General features: G+C 38.4%; 1 long non-coding RNA gene across 2 annotated transcripts; it reads left to right on the top strand.

Moving 5' to 3' along the window:
* Positions 1-2,105: 2,105 nt before the first annotated feature.
* Positions 2,106-16,558, top strand: LOC122688125. 2 transcript variants are annotated; one of them, XR_006339346.1, is made up of 3 exons: positions 2,106-2,166; positions 8,346-8,510; positions 15,424-16,558. It is a non-coding gene; the product is annotated as an uncharacterized LOC122688125 (long non-coding RNA). The 2 variants fall into 2 exon arrangements; XR_006339345.1 differs by lacking the exon at positions 15,424-16,558 and having other exon boundaries at positions 8,346-8,699.
* The last annotated feature ends 2,308 nt before the right edge of the window (positions 16,559-18,866 follow it).

The following is an 18,866-nucleotide window of genomic DNA, read 5'->3' as shown; positions in this document are numbered from 1 at the left end:
AATTCAGACCACTAGGAAGAAATGATAGAAAAGGGGATTTCAGAGCTTAAGACCATTTTAATCAATGATCTGTTGGGTTTTAAGTGAACTGCCTAGGTTAACAGCGGGGACCACACGTGTTGGAAACGAAATCAGAAACAGAGGTTCCCAGACAGGGGCTGCAGTGTAGAGGATGTCCGAGAGTGAAGATTACACGTGTCCACTTGCCCTACAGCTCACTGGAACTTAAAAAGTATATATATATATTTTTGGAGTTGATTTACAATGTTGGGTTAGTTTCTACTATACAGCAAAGTGAATCAATTATACACACATCCACCCTGTCTTAGATTCTTCTCCCACCTGGGTAATTACACAGCATTGAGTTCCCTGTGCTACACAGTGGTCCTCATTAGTTACCCGTTTAATACACGTGTTGTTGTTTTATTGCTAAGTTGTGTCTGACTCTTTCGTGTCTATAGTCATGGGACTGTAGCCTGCCAGGCTCCGCTGTCTATGGGATTTCCCAGGCAAGAATCCTGGAGTGCATTGCCATTTCCTTCTCCAGGGGATCTTCCCGACCCAGGGATTGAGTCTGTCTCCTACACTGGCAGGTAGATTCTTTACTGCTGAGCTACCAGGGAAGTCATTTTATATACAGTAGTGTACATATGTCAATTCCAATCTCCCAATTTATCCCTTCCACCATATTCCCCCAGTAACCATAAAATTTTGTTTTTTACATCTATGACTCTATTTCTGTTTTGTAAATAAGTTTATTTGTACCATCTTTTAAAGACTCCACAAATAAGTGGTAATCATATGATATTTGTCTTTCTCTGACTTTACTTCACTCAGTGTGACAATCTCTAGGTTCGTCCATGTTGCTTCAACTTTTTATTCTCATATTTCTCTGAAAATTATTTGGCCAGTGGTCATGAACTATCAGAGAAGGCAATGGCGACCCACTGCAGTACTCTTGCCTGGACAATCCCAAGGACGGAGGAGCCTGGTGGGCTACAGTCCATGGGGTCGCTGAGAGTCAGACACGACTGAGCGACTTCATTTCACTTTTCACTTTCATGCATTGGAGAAGGAAATGGCAACCCACTCCAGTGTTCTTGCCTGGAGAATCCCAGGGACGGGGGAACCTGGTGGGCTGCCATCTATGGGGTTGCACAGAGTCAGACACAACTGAAGTGACTTAGCAGCAGCAGCAGCATGAACTATCAAGCGGATGCTCTTTGTTTTTATAGTTACTTTCCACCAAGAGCCAAGGCTATGGCAGATTTTTTTTCTTTTTTTTGCTTCTCCCTTTATTGGTGGGAAGATTTTTTTTCTACGCTTACCTTTCCACTAAAGTCTTTCACCTTAATCTCAACTGTGAAGTCTTTTTGCCATGCAGAGTAACATGGAAACACATGCCTCAAATTATGATATAAACATTTGAGGAGTGGGTGGGGACAAGTATTCTCTTCTTGTGGGTGGGAACAATTTCTCTTCTGTCACTAACTAGACCTTGAATTGGCCAAACACAGATTCTTGCTACTATTGTCATGGCTGGATATGTTTTTCTAGAAGGATATGGCATTTCAATATATTTTATAGCTCTATCAGCATCAAAATAGCTATATTGCTTAGAACTTTATTATTACAGACAGGGATTTTGGAATATAGTGAGTTAATTTTGACTTTTTCTATAATTCTCAGATTTCGGTTTCCAGATCAATATTCCCTTTGTTGAAGCTACTGCCTGGGTGAGTCTAAGTCTCCATAATGAAGAGCTTACTAATAACTGCTCCATGACTGAACCACACCGACTCTGCATTGTCAACTCCATCTTACCCCCAGCAAGATGCCCTACCCACTCCTCTCTCTGAATGATTGAGCTTTAGCCTACTCACAAGGAAGGTGCCCAAGCTAGGAAATTTCCCTATCACCTTTTATGCTTGCCTTCATCTGACACAGGAACTGAAAGACTGCCTTTTGCTGACACATATGGTTAATGGTCAGGAGACTCTCAGGGCAAGGAAAACTGTGTTCCCTTCAGTGCTAATCCTTCTCTTGCTGGTAGTCATGATCTGTTTTTAGCTTTGGCCCCTTTAAGTCCCCTGTACCCCTTTAAGCAGTGCAGAGCACAGCTTTGAATGCCTCTGGACTGTCTTCTCCCCCAACGCCATCCTGCCTGTAAGTTCCCCACAATAAATTTCATAATTGCACTTTATGTAGTTACCCACTTCATCTTTCAGTCTTAAGATTCCCTTCTCAGTTCGAAGGAGATTATTCAGTATCTCCGCCACTCAACTGCCTCATCTAGGCAAATTCATGTGTCTGAATTTATTTCCTCTCTTATTTAATTTGCAAGTCCTCTAATTTTTTTTAATTTTAAATGAAACCGTTTATTTTTTACTAGTATTTTAAAATTCTAATCTGCCCCAGGGGAAATGTTTTGGCCAAAATTTATCTTCTCGTGATTTCTAAACTTGAAAAGAAATATATTGTTGTGGGAAGGACAACACCAGGCTGGACATTAAAGAAACCAGGGTTCTATTTCTCTTCTGTCACTAACCAGACCTTGAATTGGCCACTTCTTCTTATTAGATTTCAATTTCCTGATGGATGACAGGAAAGGATTGGACCAGATCACCTCACAGGGAGGTCTGCTCTGGAAGGGGAACTCAGAGAATTCCAGATTCACACTTTTTACCTTGGAAACTATCCTTTATTTTGGAGAACTTAGATATAAGGGGAATCTATTCTCTCCAGTGGCTCAGATGGTAAAGAATCTGCCAATGCCAATGCAGGAGACCTGGGTTTGATTCCTGGGTCAGGAATATCCCCTGGAGGAGGACATGGCAACCCACTCCAGTATTCCTGCCTGGAGAATTCCACGGACAGAGGAGCCTGGTGGGCAAAGAACCTCGGGTTGCAGAGTCAGACATGACTGAGGGACTAACACTCTCCCTTTCATCCTCCATCAGATGATGGCATATCCTTTCTATGCTCCTCCAGGACACATTTCTATGTGGCATATGCGTCATTTCCATCGTTTCAAGAGGGAGTTGAAAAACATTTAAGGTCTTGAGTCTTTTAGGATTCACTCCCACCTGCTTCACCAATTCATCTCCCTCTTCTATCCCGAACACACCTATCTTCTAGCCTCACTGAATCACTCAGAGGATTATCAGGTACAGAGGCTCTGGCATTTTGGAGGACCATGGCAATACCATCTGTGAGAAGCCGATCTCAGATGGCTTCTTGAGCAACCAAAGTCGCCAAGAAGGGCAGAGTAGGAAAAAAATAAGGTTCTCAGAAATTCTAGACATGAGGAAATTTTGTGGGAGGTTTGATATTATATGGGTGGTGGGAACTAGATCTATTTGAGTTTTCATCATAATAGTATTCCTTAGAAATCCTGGGGGCCGGGTGGGGAGAGAACCTTAGGCTACTTTACCTCAGGTTACTTTAGTAATAGAACTGTCTATAAATCCAGGACAGCGCTCAAACCTGTATAATTTATACTGTATTAGACTTTAAGCTATTTTGAATTTATCTTTGCATTATTCCACCCCCAGCCCACACCCCTACAACCCATTACCATAAACAGCTCAGATCCTTGACAGAACACACATTTAGAAATATACATTAAATAAGACTTACTCATAGTATGAAATCACAAAGTAAATTTAATTAATCTTTTAATGTTCATTTTAATTTAGCCAAAAGGGCAGCCCCCCCCCCCCAAATATGTAATGCCATAAAATCTTTTTGTTATTGTCCAGGAAATCCAAAGTCTGACATTCATATTCTCAAATCATAGAGTCGCTTAGTCCAAAAACTGGTTTTGGTTGCTTTGGAAATTAGGCCTTTCACTCTGATAGAAAAATCAATAATTCAACCCATCCAGGACTTCTGGATGGGACTTCTTCCTTCCTCTCCTAGTCAGGGTCTGTCTCAGGCAGAAAGTCTGTAGCCTGGAAAAGGAGGCAGCAATAGAATCTTTTCTCTTCCTCCCTCACCTCCTCTGACCCACCAGCTGCTGCTTTCTGGTAGAGCTGGGATGGAGGGTTGGGACAAGAGCCAGGGCTAGCCTGTTAGATTTCCTGGCAGCACCCAGACATCACTGACTGCAGAGACTCATATTAAGCTCTCGGAGAGGTTTGGGTCAATCACTTCTCTCCTGATTGAAGTGCAGGAGAGGGATCTTCCTAACCCTGGAGATGGGGGCTAAGTGGGAAACAATAAACAACCAGTTGTCTCCAAATACCCTCTTCCCCAAGCCTGTCTTCTGCTGACCCTTCCTATACCTGCATGTTAGTGAAGAGCTGCAGTCAGGGAGCTGTCCTGTGCCATCCATGACGTTCCAGTTCTACAGGGCAGTCTGTCTCGGAATTCACTTTGATATCTGATATTTTCACCAAAGAATCTCAAATGAAACACTCATGTTATTGACAATAGCCTATTACAGAAAATCAGAGGATGTTTGTGGAGCAGGAAGTAATGGTACTTATAGATTTCATCCTTGGGAGACACCAGGTCACTCAAGTGGAGAAATCAAGACTGTTTCTTGACCCAAAAGAAAGTTTACCTTTCCTCTCTTCCACTCCTTCTCCCTTTGTTCACTGTTATCTGCTTATGCATCTAAACTGAATTTTGCATTTATACTGCTCCAGCCAACTTTATTTTATCCAAGAAAAAGTTTGCTTTGAGAACAAATAGATAAACATCCCAACACACCCTTTCCTGGGGAGGGTGGAGGAGCCCTGAGTGTTGGGGCACAGAGCTTGCCTGTTCTAAACAACCGCGAGATTTGTCCTGTTTCCCCAGAGCCTGCTAATATGGAGACTTTTATAGTGGCAATAAAGGGTCTGAAACTAACTCAGAGTCCCCTAACACTTCTCTTAATTCACTTCTAACCTGCTGGCAAGGGGGGCTTTTTCCATCCTTTAATTGTTAATGAATTCTATAATCTCAAAGTCTTATTTCCCTGATTTAGGATCTCTAGTGTCCCTAATGATGAGAGCCTTCCAGTCATTCATTATATGCCCTGTGTTTTTCTTCCTTGCTTGGACTTGATAAGGTGCACCATAGTATAAAACCTGCCATTTTTTTCCTACTTAAAGTCTTTTTTTTTTCTTCTATTTTTGGCCACACTGCATGGCATGAGGGTTCCTAGTTCCCCTACCAGGGATCAAACCACTGCAGTGGAAAGACAGTGTCTTAACCACTGGACCACCAGGGAAGTCCCTAGGGTTAACTCTTAATTTCCTTTCAGAAATCTTCTTGTCTCTGCAGAATCAATAGAAATCTAGAATGAATGAAAAGAACAGGATCTGGAAATATGTAAGCAGATTTTCGGATGTGGGGCAAACTGAGGATGAAGTTTGAGGATGTAATAATATCTCATTTCCCAGAGAAACACTAGCCTCTTTCTTTCTTATTGAGTGAAAAAATTTTTGTCTGAGCCCAAAGAAGAGAAATTCCAATGATGTGAAAGGAGAAAGAATCAGAATAGCAATGCATTCAAATTAAATAAATGCTGGAGAGAGTGGTAATGTAAATTACCAAATGCCGTTGGTGGTAATGGAAATTGGTATAGGGCCACTATAGAGAACAATATGGAGGTTCCTTAAAAAAAAAACCAAAAACTAAAAATAGAACTATAGCATGATCCTGCAATTCTATTCCTGGGCATATATCCAGAGAAAACTCTAATTTGAAAAGATATATGCACCCCAGTGTTCACAGCACACTATTTACAATAGCCAAGATGTGGAAACAACCTAAATGTTCATTGACAAATGAGTCAACAAAGAAGATGTGGTGTATATATATATATATATGTATATGTGTATATATATATATATATATATGAATGATGGAATACTGAGCTATGCTGTGCTGAGTTGCTCAGTCATGTCCGACTCTTTTCAAGTCTATGGACTGCAGCCCGCCAGACTCCTCTGTGCATGCGAATTCTCTAGGCCAGAATACTGGAGTGGGTTGCCATGCCCTCCTCCAGGGGAATCTTCCTAACCCAGGGATCAAACCCAGGTCTCCGGCATTGCAGGCAGATTCTTTACCATCTGAGCCACCAGGGAAACCCAAACATACTGGAATGGGTAACCTATCCCTTCTCCAGGGGATCTTCTCGACCCAGGAATCAAAACGAGGTCTCCGGCATTGAGGGTGGATTCTTTACCAGATGAGCTACCTGGGAAGCCCCAATGGAACACTACTCAGCCATTAAAAAAAAAAAAATGAATGAAATAATGCCATTTGCCACAATATGGACGGACCTAGAGTAAGGAAAGCATGTCAGACAAAGACAAATATCAAATGATGACACTTACAATGCGCACACTAAAAATGGTACAAATGAACTTACTTACAAAACATAAATAGACTCACAGGCATAAAAAACAAAATGACAGTTACCAAAGGGAATAGTGGAAGAGAGGGATAAATTAGGAGTTTGGGATGAATGGATACATGCTACTATATGTAAAATAAACAACAGAGATCTACTGTATATCACAGGGAACTATACTCAATATTTTGTAACAGCTCCTAATGGAAAAGAATCTTAAAGATTAGTAGAGCACATACAGTAGTTCATTTGAATTCACCAGTTTTTATTTATTCACACTTCCATCTATTTGGCCAGCATGAATTAGCCACCTTTGCTATGTTAGAAATTTTTCTAGACATGGTCAAACTTTCCTGGAGGATATCATCTCAGTGAAGATCCCATGCTCTCTTCCTTAACGAACACACAGGGCTTCAGGGGTCACCTGCAGAGTTCCCAGTCCCGTTGCCTGACCAGAGAACTCATTATCTTCAGAAAAGACAAAGAAAACCCCTCACCGCTATATGTGTCACAACGGCATTTCTCTGCTTTAAAAACATGTTACTGCCATACTTCTCTACTGAGGCAGAGGGCATATGAAAAGGGGCACCTTGATAACAATAAAATACATTTGTTTCCCAAGTTTATAAATTATACCTTTTTTTTTTTAAGTACTGCAACAAATATAAATTCAGATAGCCAGTTAACAGCATAGCAGTCCATTCGGAGATTCTTTAACGCTAGTTGTGTGTAAGAATTGCCCAAGAAAGTTAAACAATTGAGAAGTTTAGGCAGGTCCTATCTAAGAAAATTCTGATGCTCTAAGTATGCAGTGAGGCTTAAGTTAAGAGGGGTTTTAAGGCCCTTAAATAATCCTAATGGCAAACTTCCCTGCTGGTCCAATGGTTAAGAATCTGCCTGCCAATGTGGGGACACCGGTTAGGTCCCCAGTCTAGGAAGATCCCATATGCTGGGGAGCAACCAAGCCCATGAGCCACAACTACTCAGCCTGCGTCCCCTAGAGCCCAAGCTCCGCAGCAAGAGAAGCCGCCACAAAGACAAGCCGGTGCATCACAGGAAAGAGTAGCCTCTGCTCACCACAACTAGAGAAAGCCAGTGTGCAGCATCAACGACCCCGCGCAGCCAAAAATACACAAACAAGAAAAAGAACAACATTAAAAAGAAACAATAATCCTAACAGGTCATCCGAGGGAAGAGCTGCCAGAACCTTTATTGATGACTGCCCCCACCCCCCCCAACAAATGTTCTTCTAGGAGATAATATCTCACTGTGAGTAGGAAGGAAAAAAATGGTTGTTCACATTTTGGGTCATAGCTGAGAAGAGTTTCACACAGAAAAAAACTATTCATTGTCAGTTAAAATGTTTAGTTTTCTTCTCCGTGCCATTCTGTTGGAGATCAAAGTGCTTTCTAACACTGGCAGATTTTGACAGCCAGAGAAGTCACATGCCAACCGTACTTAGGTGTCTTTTCTCTCAAGTGACTATTGCGTTTACCTTAATATTCTGAGACATTCAAACAGCGCTGCCCTCAGAAAAGACTCTAAGAATAGCTTGTCATCTTCCTGTTCTCTTTGACATTTTTCTGATCCGCACATTCTACCTCTAATGTCCTTTAGGTAGCCAGAAGAGACTTGAGGAAAGCACGCACGCGTGCACGCACACACACACACACACAGACACACACACACTGGCCTTTCCAACTAGAATGATGGACCAACTTACTCTTTTGTCCAATTTAGTTTTGATTGCTATGGTGATTGTATATTTTTAGAATTCAGCTTTTTTTCTGGGCTTCAGAGAATATTAAATTCCTAGATTGCTTATCCAACCAAGATCAGTTCCCTCCATCTCTTCCTTTAATGAGGCTTGATGTCCTTTAATTCAATTCTGCTGGTTTCTTTGGGTGAGAGAAACAAGCAGGTCTGGGACATGACATTTCTCTTTATGAATGAGACAGAAAAATGATTCATGAAAGTGTACATTTTTTTTTTTAAGGGAGAAGAAAAAAGAAGTTTATCCAACAAGATCACCACAGGAATTTTTAGCCACAATCCTTGTAAATTCAAGAATTTACCTGGTTTGTCTTCACCTTCCTATGACTGGGGTTCAGGCCATCAGGGACTTTTTAAAATTCAAAGCACAATTTCCAAAACCTTAAAGGTATGGCTCTCCTACAAATGCATATGGACCTGTTTCAAGAACTTTATTCAGCTTACTCATGAACAAGGAGACCAGTAATGAGGCAAAGGCTGGTTTAAAGAGCATCTGGAGTTTTACAAACATTTTGAAGCAATGATAGAACAAGAGTGATAAATTAAATGTGAGCCTGAGTGATGTCCCACAAGCAAACCTGCATAGGAGTTATCTTTTCTACCTGAGAGAAACCAATTGCATTTTTACTGGGCTCAAATTTGTAAGTTACCACAAATTTTATTGGGCTTCCCAGGTGGCTCAGGTGATAAAGAATTCAGGAGACCCAGGTTCAATCCCTGACTTGGGAAAATTTGCTGGGGGAGGGCATGGCAACCCACCGCAGTATACTTGTCCAGAGAATTCCATGGACAGAGGGGCCTGATGGTCCATAGGGTCGCAAAGAGTCAGACACGACTGAGCGACTAACGCTTTCACTTTTCACATATTTTATTAAATTTTTATTCAACAATAAACAATGATTCAAACCAAGTATATTCCCCGAGAATAAGTGATCCTTGCGTGTGCCTTTCAAGCAGTGCCTCCGTGTAACACTGGAAGAACATGCTGCATACCTTTTTACTCAATTCCTATGCTTTACATAATTTTCCTTATAATTTAGCGGTGGTAACAGTTTCAAAGCAGCAAGACCCTGAGATAGCCGAGGCCAACTTTCAGGTGATGGTAATGGGTCCATGGTTCTTCCTCCCCAAGGTCACCGCTGTGTATGTGCACACAAGGGCACACGTGATGTATGACACATGACAAGTCTGGCACTGCATAGGCAACGTGAAAACTTTTAAATCGCTTTTGAAAAAATGAATTTGCTTTTCAGAAACTTAAACCAACCTGATCCTTTGAACCAACTTTATTAATTTTCCTTTCCTACTGTCTTCTTCATTGGAAAGGGCTTCTTTGTACATTTCCTAAAGAAGCAGCGGCATTTGAATCTACTTGGAATTGTTCTGTGGAACCGTTCATGGAATGCATGCCACTGTCCTTCACAAAGGACTTTTACACAGGTGCTTAGAAATCTAGAAAACAAGGACTGGCCTTTGCCAGATGAACATCAAGAATCGGGGCTTTCTTCAAGATTGCTGCAGTTTTAAGTATAAATTTAGATTTAAGTTCCTCTTATTGATGCCAGTTAAGTTCCTTGAGAGGGTTTCTGGAACATAAAAGAGAAAACCTAGCTTTCATGTTTTCCATCATCTTGAGGAAGGAATATCACAGTTACGTCTTCCATTTCCATTTTGTTTCCTTGCTTTCATCTTCAAAGTTTCCTGATCTTTGGAGAGGTCCTTAAAGATTCTCCTCTTATACTGAGAGGATCATAATGATATAAAGGATCACCCTGACTAAATGCACATGTTAATAAGCCTTGGAAACAGTTCAAAAAGAGCTCATAGGCTTAGAATTTATTTTCCACTATAGAATATTCAGAATGGAAAGCCAAACCTTTTGGAACTGGGTCAGACCTGCTCCTTAATCCCGCCAGTCTGTGGGCACATGATAACATCTCTGGGTGGCATTGCAATTTTCTCCAATTTGCTAACGAAGACTAATTATCCAAATAATTCAGCCTACTCTCTGCTCTTGACCACTGCAAATCTCCCTGCTGTTCCTTAAAGCTCTGTTTGTTCCCCATTTCTTCTCTTGTTTTAAACCCCTCACTGTTCTGAGTGCCTTTTATTTAAAGAGAAATTGGATACCTACTGTGTAAATTTCTGCAGGGAGTCTTTTAATGTAGACTGTAGCAATTTTCTCTAGGAATATGCTAATAATTACAACGGCTAGGGATTTGGACTTTGTTATCTATGGAGGAGGAATTGTGTGAGGAAATGAGGGGAAAAAAATCTCAACTCTCTAGCACCGCTGAAAAGAAAACAAGAAAGAATAAAATAATAAAGGAGAAAGGAAAACAAAGTTATTTGTTCAGATGTGGGCTAGATATAGACAAATGCTTAGAAGTAGTGACTGTGACCACTGGTCTTTGTGCAGGCTCTTAGGAAAAGGCACCCATGAAGGGAGAATGGTGAACTTTGGTCCCGCAGGGCCTCCGTAGTCATGGCAACAGAACATCCCCTGGAGTCAAAATGGGATGTACTAGAGTCCTGTCTGTCTCCTCTGTTGGAGGTACGGGTGTCTGAACAGCAATTTCACAATCCTGAATTGCTGGTTAAAATTAGTTTGAGAGTTTTGGCTTTTTCTTTTTTGTCTTTGTTTAAAAGACAACTTTTTAAAATAAACTGCATAGTTGTAATTCAGAGAAAAGTTTCTGGGAAATAAATATGGTTATTTTAGAACCCAACTTGCACTGAAGTGATGGTATTATACATTCACACAGAGTTTGATAAACAGCCAGGTCCTATCCAAAGGTTATTTGTGAAGTGGATTATTTAAGGTGACCTAAGGTTTTCTACTTTTAATACCAAGCAGCGTTTGGTGGTCACAGACTAACTTGGTCTGACCCTTTATCACAAAGTTCTGAACACCCAGTCACTCTGTAAGCTTGTTTCAACCAAAATGAAGGGGGGAAAGAGATTACTTTTTAGAATTTCTATAGGAGAAATGAGGCAAAAAAAAAAATATTTCCACATGCTGATGTAAAAATTAAAGCACTGGAAAGGAGAAGGTATTTGCCCATAATGGAACCAAAATAAGTCCCAAGATTCTTAAATTCTTTGCTAATTTTTATAGGTTAGACTTCTGAAACTCTGGTTTTGATGACTGCTTTAAGGGTTTCTTCTTGGACAAAAGTGTTAAGAAGTTATGCAAATGAAAAAGGATCATGAATTCACTTTAATTAAAATAAAAATAAAATCAATACCCAGCAGTACTTTAGGAGTTTCACAGAAGGGAAAAACAACCAAATAATGTTAATAATGGCAATATTACTACTAATAATATAAGTAACATTTACTGAACAATGTTTATGGGTGCTAATCATTCCATAGGAATTATCTCATCCATTTTTTTCTACTTGAATGATGAAGAAACACAAAGAACTTAAGGATCTTCCCCAAAGTCACATAGGTTATAATTGGTAGAGTCAAAATTTAAACCTAGGCCATCTGACAGTAGTGTCTGTGTTTCTAATCACCCCACTACACTCTACTGTGCTTCTACACTATAATTTAAAATACATATACAAGATTTGTGTACTGTAGAATAATGAAATATTTATGAGTTACTTAAAAATCTACTAACTGTATCACTAGAATGACCAACCACCACCCTTGCTGAGCTCCTATGTATCAGCTACATCCCTGGGCACTGTGTACATATTATCTCCACTTCTTACCACAAATCTGCAATGAAAGGAATATTATCCCCATATTTTATATGAATAAATGAAGCCTAGAGATATTTTCATCATCTGCCCAGGGTTATAGTTAAGCAACAGGCTTAACTAGAGAGTGAGCTCAAGTATGGGTTTTGCAAAGCATCTGTTTTTTTCCAATGATGCTGGGCTGGTTTCTCCAAGTTGTTTTAAGGTGTAGTTTCAGTTTTACCAAAACGGACTAGACACCAAATATCTCTTCCTAATCCCTGGCCTTACTTTCTTACTAAAGTTGTTAATGAGATCACAGTATTAGAAGTACTGTCTCCAGAAAACCTGAATAAACCACACTATTTACCTGAAGGGAAGATGATGGTTTATCTTTCTAAACTGAGTGACCATCAGTAGCTGATGAACTTGGTTTTCACTCTTTAACACTTGAATGAATTAAAAATGAATGAATGAATGGATAAACACTAAGACAACTGCAATCTAAAAATTGTGACTCACCATCCGATACAATAAGAATGAAGTCACTGACCACTGCAGTCGCTGACTTTCAACACCCCCTAGAAGGAGTTCAGGGTGGAGATCAGGAATGAGGCACTCTCTGCTCTGGGAAAAACCAGCAGAACAGGCCCTCAGATAATTAATTATTTTCAGGAGAAGATTTTATGAACCTGGTTTCCTGTATCTTCTCATACACAGAAAAGCACTAAAATTATTAACACAGACATCTGCTCCTTGGGACTAGCAGCAACCTTCTGCTAAAATGTGTGTCTGAGTGCATATCCCTTTCACCAAAATCACATACATACTGACCTTCCCCCTCCACCTCTTCCGAGCAGTTTCTCAGAGCTATCTGATGGGCTGTCTCCCAGGCTATAGTCCTCATTTTGCCCCAAATAAAATTTAACTCACAACTCTCACGTTGTGTACTTTTTTTTTCAGTTAACACAACCTACCATCTAGTGAACATCTAGTAGTTAGTAGGCACCGTGCAATAGCATTCTAATACTTTCCATGAAGGTTGTGTAGTAAAGTGATGATTTTATTATTAGTTCAATATTCAAGGATGAGGATCTGAAGCTTAGATTAAATTAATGGATCACTCAGAGTTTCAGCCAGTGAATGAGATTGTTGGAAACAGAGCCCAGGGACCTATGGCTCCAAAGTTTGAACTGTTCAATCTATGTTTGAAATTTCTCTTTTAAAAAATTTTAGATATGTTTTAGATACAAAAGAATATTTTAGAAATATCTGTAAGGAATATAGAACAACTGTTTAAGGGAGTACCCAAATATTCATGACCCAGATTTATAAATAAAATATCACCTTAAACTTCTCTGAGTGACTTTTATCCCTATCCCCACTTTTTACCTTAGAGAGTTTCTTTATGGTTTCATATTTGTTAATAGTCCTAAGTAATTCACTATTTAGATATACATGCTTTGCACCTTTAAGTCAGTTGAATGAAACCCTTTTTATTTTACTTGCTCTCTTTGCTTAACATCATAACTAAGCTCATCTATAACACTGAATAAAGCTGTGTTTAATTTCTTTTCACTGTTGTATAAAATTCTATATTGTCTCTGCCATACTTTTTAAAAATTTAATTATAGCTGACTTAGAATATTATTCAGTTATAAAAAAATGAAATAATTCCATTAGTAGCAACATGGGTGGACCTAGAAATGATCATACTAAGTAAAGTAAGTCAAAGAAAGATAAACAACAAATGATGTCACTTGTATGTGGAATCTTAAAAAATGACACAAATCAACTTATTTACATAATAGAAACAATCTCACAGAAATAGAAAACAAACACAGTTACCAAGGAGAAAGTGGAGGGAGAGGGATAAATACCCTTTCTACTTGTGATTAATGTTAGTGTGTTTTTCCCTTCCCACCCTTCCTTCCTCCCTTCCTTTCTTTCCCTCTTTTTTCTTTCTTTCCTTTATTTCTCTATTGTAAGGAGTGCTGACAAGAATACATTATACACATCTCCCAGAGTATATCTGAGAAGGTCACAACACCATAAGCTTTACATTGTTGGTCTGTGAGATAATACCATATTGTTCTCCTAAGCTGATGGAGCAATTTCTACTACAATTTATTCTAAATAACACTTTATTATTATTCATCTTCCCCTACATCCTCACCAACATATGATATTGTTATATTTCAGTCTTTACTAATATGATCGGTATAAAATGGTACCTTATTGTGAATTGATAAGGTTGAATATCTTTTTAGGTATTTTATTTGCATTTTTTTCTGTGAACTGCCTATCCATTTTTTATTTTTGCCATATTTTTCTATAGGGTAATTTACGTTTTTCTTATGTTTGTAGGTTGTTATATTTTGGACATCAAATATTACAATTTTAATCTATTAAAAATAATTCTACCAGCTTACATAGGGATTTCACTTATTTATATGGACTTTTGATGAATTGAAATTCTAAATTTTTTTTTTTTTTTAATTTATTTATTTGGCTGTGTAGGGTCTTGCTTGCAGCACATGGGATCTTTTGTTGCTCCTCATAGTACATGGACTTCCTTGCCCTGGGGCATGTAGGATCTTACTTCCCCAACCAGGGATTGAACCCACATCCTCTGCATTGCAAGGCAGATTCTTAACCACTGGGCCACCAGGGAAGTCCGAAATTCTAAATTTTAATATACTCATATTTGTCAATCTTTCCCTTCATTCTTTGTACACAAAGGCAATCTTCCTTAATCTTAAGTAATGAAAAGATTTTGCTCAAAGTTTTGCCTTTTGCATTTAATATTTAACCCAGCTAGAGTTGATATTTGCTTAAAGCATTATAAACCTAATTTCCATATATGTGTGGCTGTGTTCCTGGATTCTCCTCTAATTTTCCAGTTCTTCCATTTTTGTGACAGTATTGTGTTGTCTTAATTTTTACAGTTTATGGTAATACTTGATATCTGGGAAGCCAAATCCAATTACTTTGCACTTCTTAAGCAATGTCTCACTATTCTTACACCTTTGATCTTCCCCATAAATTTTAAAATAAGCTTGTTAAATTCCCCAAAGTCTGTTGGTATTTTGACTAGAGTTGAATCAAATCACTAGAGCAATTTGGTGAGAATTTACATCGTTAAGATAGTGTCTTTTCCTTGTTAATTTACAGACTGTGTATGTGGTATGGTTCCTATTTATTTAAGTCTCTGAAAACATTTTCTTCAATATAATTTTCTCCATACAAATTTTTTACATGTATTGCTTGATTAATTCCTTGGTACTTTACTTTTTGTTTGAAGCCAATATGAAAGCTATCTTTCAATAACAACCTTTTATAAATGTTTTTGAGCATGTGTCAAATTGCAATTGATTTCTTATCCTTTTAAAAATAAGTTTAATTTTTTAGGAGATTTAGAGTTATAGAAAACCTTGTAAGATAGTACAAACAGTTTCCATACATCTTATACCCAGTTTCCCATATTTTTAAATTCTTATATTAGTATAAGGCATTTGTTGTATATATTCCACCTATATTGGCATACTATTAACTCAAGTAATATTGTATTCAAATTTCCTTATTTTTACCTAATTTCTTTGTCTGTTCCAGGATCCCAACAGGACATCATATTGCATTTGGCACCACCTCTTCTTAGGGTTTAATTGGCTCAAACAGTTTTTAAAAGATTGCTTGACTTGATGACCTGGACAATTCTGAAGAGCACTGGTTAGGATTTTTTAGAGCCTTCTATCGAAAATTTGTCTGATATTTTTCTCATGATTATAGTTTTTTGAGAGGAAGACCACAGAAGCAGTATGTCATTTTTCTTTCATCTTATCAAGGGTACATAGTATAGGTATGTAATCTATAAATATATTGAATCATCATGCTGTACACCTAAAACTAATATAATCCTGTAAGTCAATTGTACTGCAATTTAAGGATTCATGGCACAGAAGCTGACCCCGGTGGCCTGAATGAGGTGGTGTTTGTCAGATTTCACCACTGTAGAGTTTTTCTCTATCCCCTCACCATACTGTAACCTTTAGAAAGAAGACCCCACCCCTGTCTAAGGAGTGGGGAGTGAGTCATGTTCTACCTTCTTGAGGGCCAGATAGCCACACAAGTTAATAAGAATTCTTCTGCACATAAGACTGTGCCTTCTCCCACATTTATTTATTCACTTATTTATCTAAGCATGGGCTCATTAATATTTAATTTAAATTTTGTGCTGTAATCTAGTACTACTTTATATTGTTGCTAAAATTGTTCTATCTTTAGCCATCAGAAGCTCTTTCAATTGGCTCCTGTGTTCCACTGTGGATAAACTATCACTGTGGGGTTTTTTTTTTTTTTCTGACCTCTGCCTTTACAATCAATTTTTTTAATATATTGATCTTATAGCAATTCAAATAATTTCCTTTTTCCTGCAACCATGTTATCTGCAAATAATGACAGGCTGTCTTCCATTCAACTTACTACAATTCTTATACCTTTTACTTATTTTTTTTTGCCTTGCTGCATTATTTCATATGATGCTGATATGAAGGTATAATAGAGAATGCATTTGACTTGTTTTGGATAGTATAGGAGATAAGTTCAATATTTCACCACTGAGGAGGATGTTTGATGTGTTTTTTTGTTTTCTTTTCAGGGTGTTTTTGTTCTTTTTTCTCTTACTTTATTTATCAAGGTAAAGTATCCTTCCAGCTCAAACTTGCTGTCTTGTTTGTTTGCCCTAAAAAGAGTCTAAAAAAGAATGAAAATGCAATCATTTATGTTGGAGGTGATCTCAGGAAACACCATTAAGAGAGTGCTTAGTGAATCAGGAAAGAGAAGGAAACCAATAAAAGGAGCTTTATAAAGCCGGTTATCTTCCAGGAATCAGTGCAAAACATATTCCTTTAGTTTTTCAGAGGGACAGATGAGAAAGCTGAGAGCCTTTGGTTGAGGGCTGCCAGGGAGAGAGCAGGGTATTGATTCTCTGGCACTTCCTGCCTAACTGGCTTGTAATTTTCCTTTTGAATATTGCCTTTCTCAGATTTTTAGTTTCAAGACTATTGTTATTCAGTCGCTCAGTTGTATCCAACTCTTTGTGACCCTATGAACTGCAACACGCCAGGCTTCCCTGTCCTTCACCATCTTCCAGAAGTTGCTCAAACTCATGTCCATTGAATCAGTGATGCCATCCAAACATCTCATCCTCTGTCAGCCCCTTCTTCTATCTTTCCCAGCATCAGTGTCTTTTTCAATGAGTTGACTCTTTGCATCAGGTGGTCAAAGTACTGGAGGTTCAGCTTTAGCCTCAGTCCTTCCAATGAATATTTGGGGTTGATTTCCCTTAGGATTGACTGGTTTGATCTCCTTGCAGTCCAAGGGACTCTAAAGAGTCTTCTCCAACACCACAGTTAAAAGCATCAATTCTTTGATGCTCAACCTTCTTTATGGTCCAACTCTCACATCCATACACAACTACTGGAAAAATGATAGCTTTGACTAGATGGACCTCTGTTGGCAAATTAATATCTCTGCTTTTTAATATGCTACACAAGTAGCATATTAAAGCTACTTGTGTCATAGTTTTTCTTCCAAGAAGCAAGCATCTTTTAATTTGAAGGCTGCAATCACTGTCCACAGTGATTTTGGAGCCAAAGAAAAGAAAGTCTGTTTCCACTGTTTCCCCATCTATTTGCCATGATGAGATGGGACCAGATGCCATGATCTTAGTTTTCTGAATATTGAGTTTTAAGCCAACTGCAACTCTCATATTTTGAGATCTGATTTAGTCTAACCTCATGCTCTTTCTTCCACATTGGTATTTTTCCTATGCCCTGAAGAAGACGGTATATATAATTACAATGTGTTAGCCTGGAGTGGGGATGTTTGTGATGGGAAACTCTAGGTAGAACTAGGGTCAATATAGGTGTGTCAGCCCTTACAGCACTAATGTTCAGGAATAAGAGAACAGATATAGGTGTTAAATATTTTAGATACCGGTTTTATCTTCAACAACTTGGTTTTACCTAGAGTCCTCTCCCCTCACATACCTAAATTATGTTAAACATCTTTCAAATCTTTGAGAAACAGCTTTATTTCTCCACTTTGCCCAATCTCAAAACATGACCTCAACCTCTCTAAATATTACAGTATTTTTAAAGTTGTCTGGTGTAGGAAAAACTGTAGACAAATCATGTGGAGCTATACCAGAAACTTTTAGAAGCCAGTATGCGTCATCCTGGGGTTTTGCATCACATCACCTGCTCAGTATCTCTACAGTAAGCAGCACCATTTATTTTATTCTTTGTTTTTATTGGAGTATAGTTGCTTTACAGTGTTGTGTGAGTTTCTCTCGTACGGCAAAGTGAATCAGTTATACATATATCTCTTCTTTTTTGGATTTCCTGCCCATTTAGGTCAGCACAGGGCACTGAGTAGAGTTTCCTGAGCTAAACAGTAGGCTCTCGTTAGTCATCTGTTTTATACACAGCAGTGTATAAAGATATATATCAATTCCAATCTCTCAGCTCATCCCACTCCCCTCCCCCCTTAGTTTCCATGTGTTTGTTCTCTATGTCAGTGTCTCCATCTGAGCAGTACCATTTAGACTGCTACATATATATATGTACATATACACATATGTATATAATTTTAGTATATATGTATATGTTTTAATACATGTATATATGTATATATACACACATGTATATAATTTTAGTATCTCTTTACATATTATATATATGTGTACATATATATATTCTATAAAAATCTCAGACATGTTACAAGGACAATTCTGGAAGTCAGGATATGAGGCACATATATTCTGTTGTCCAACTTCGGATTCATAATTATTTTGCTCAATTTAATAGTTTTTTAGATTAAACATTCTAAATGGGCTTTGTTTTAGATCACAAGCATACCTAAATCAAACTAAACTATGACCTTTACAAAAGTCAACGCTTTTTGAAATCAAATATAGAGCCTTTTGGACTGCCCATTTCTCTTCTGAAGTCTCTTGTGGACTTGAATCTCTGAGATAGAGCCCCCAGCTCCTA

This window comes from Cervus elaphus, chromosome 32 (genome assembly GCF_910594005.1).
Source record: "Cervus elaphus chromosome 32, mCerEla1.1, whole genome shotgun sequence".
NCBI lineage: Eukaryota > Metazoa > Chordata > Mammalia > Artiodactyla > Cervidae > Cervus > Cervus elaphus.
Note: the sequence above shows the minus strand (reverse complement) of the source record. Positions and strands in the feature narration are given on the sequence as shown.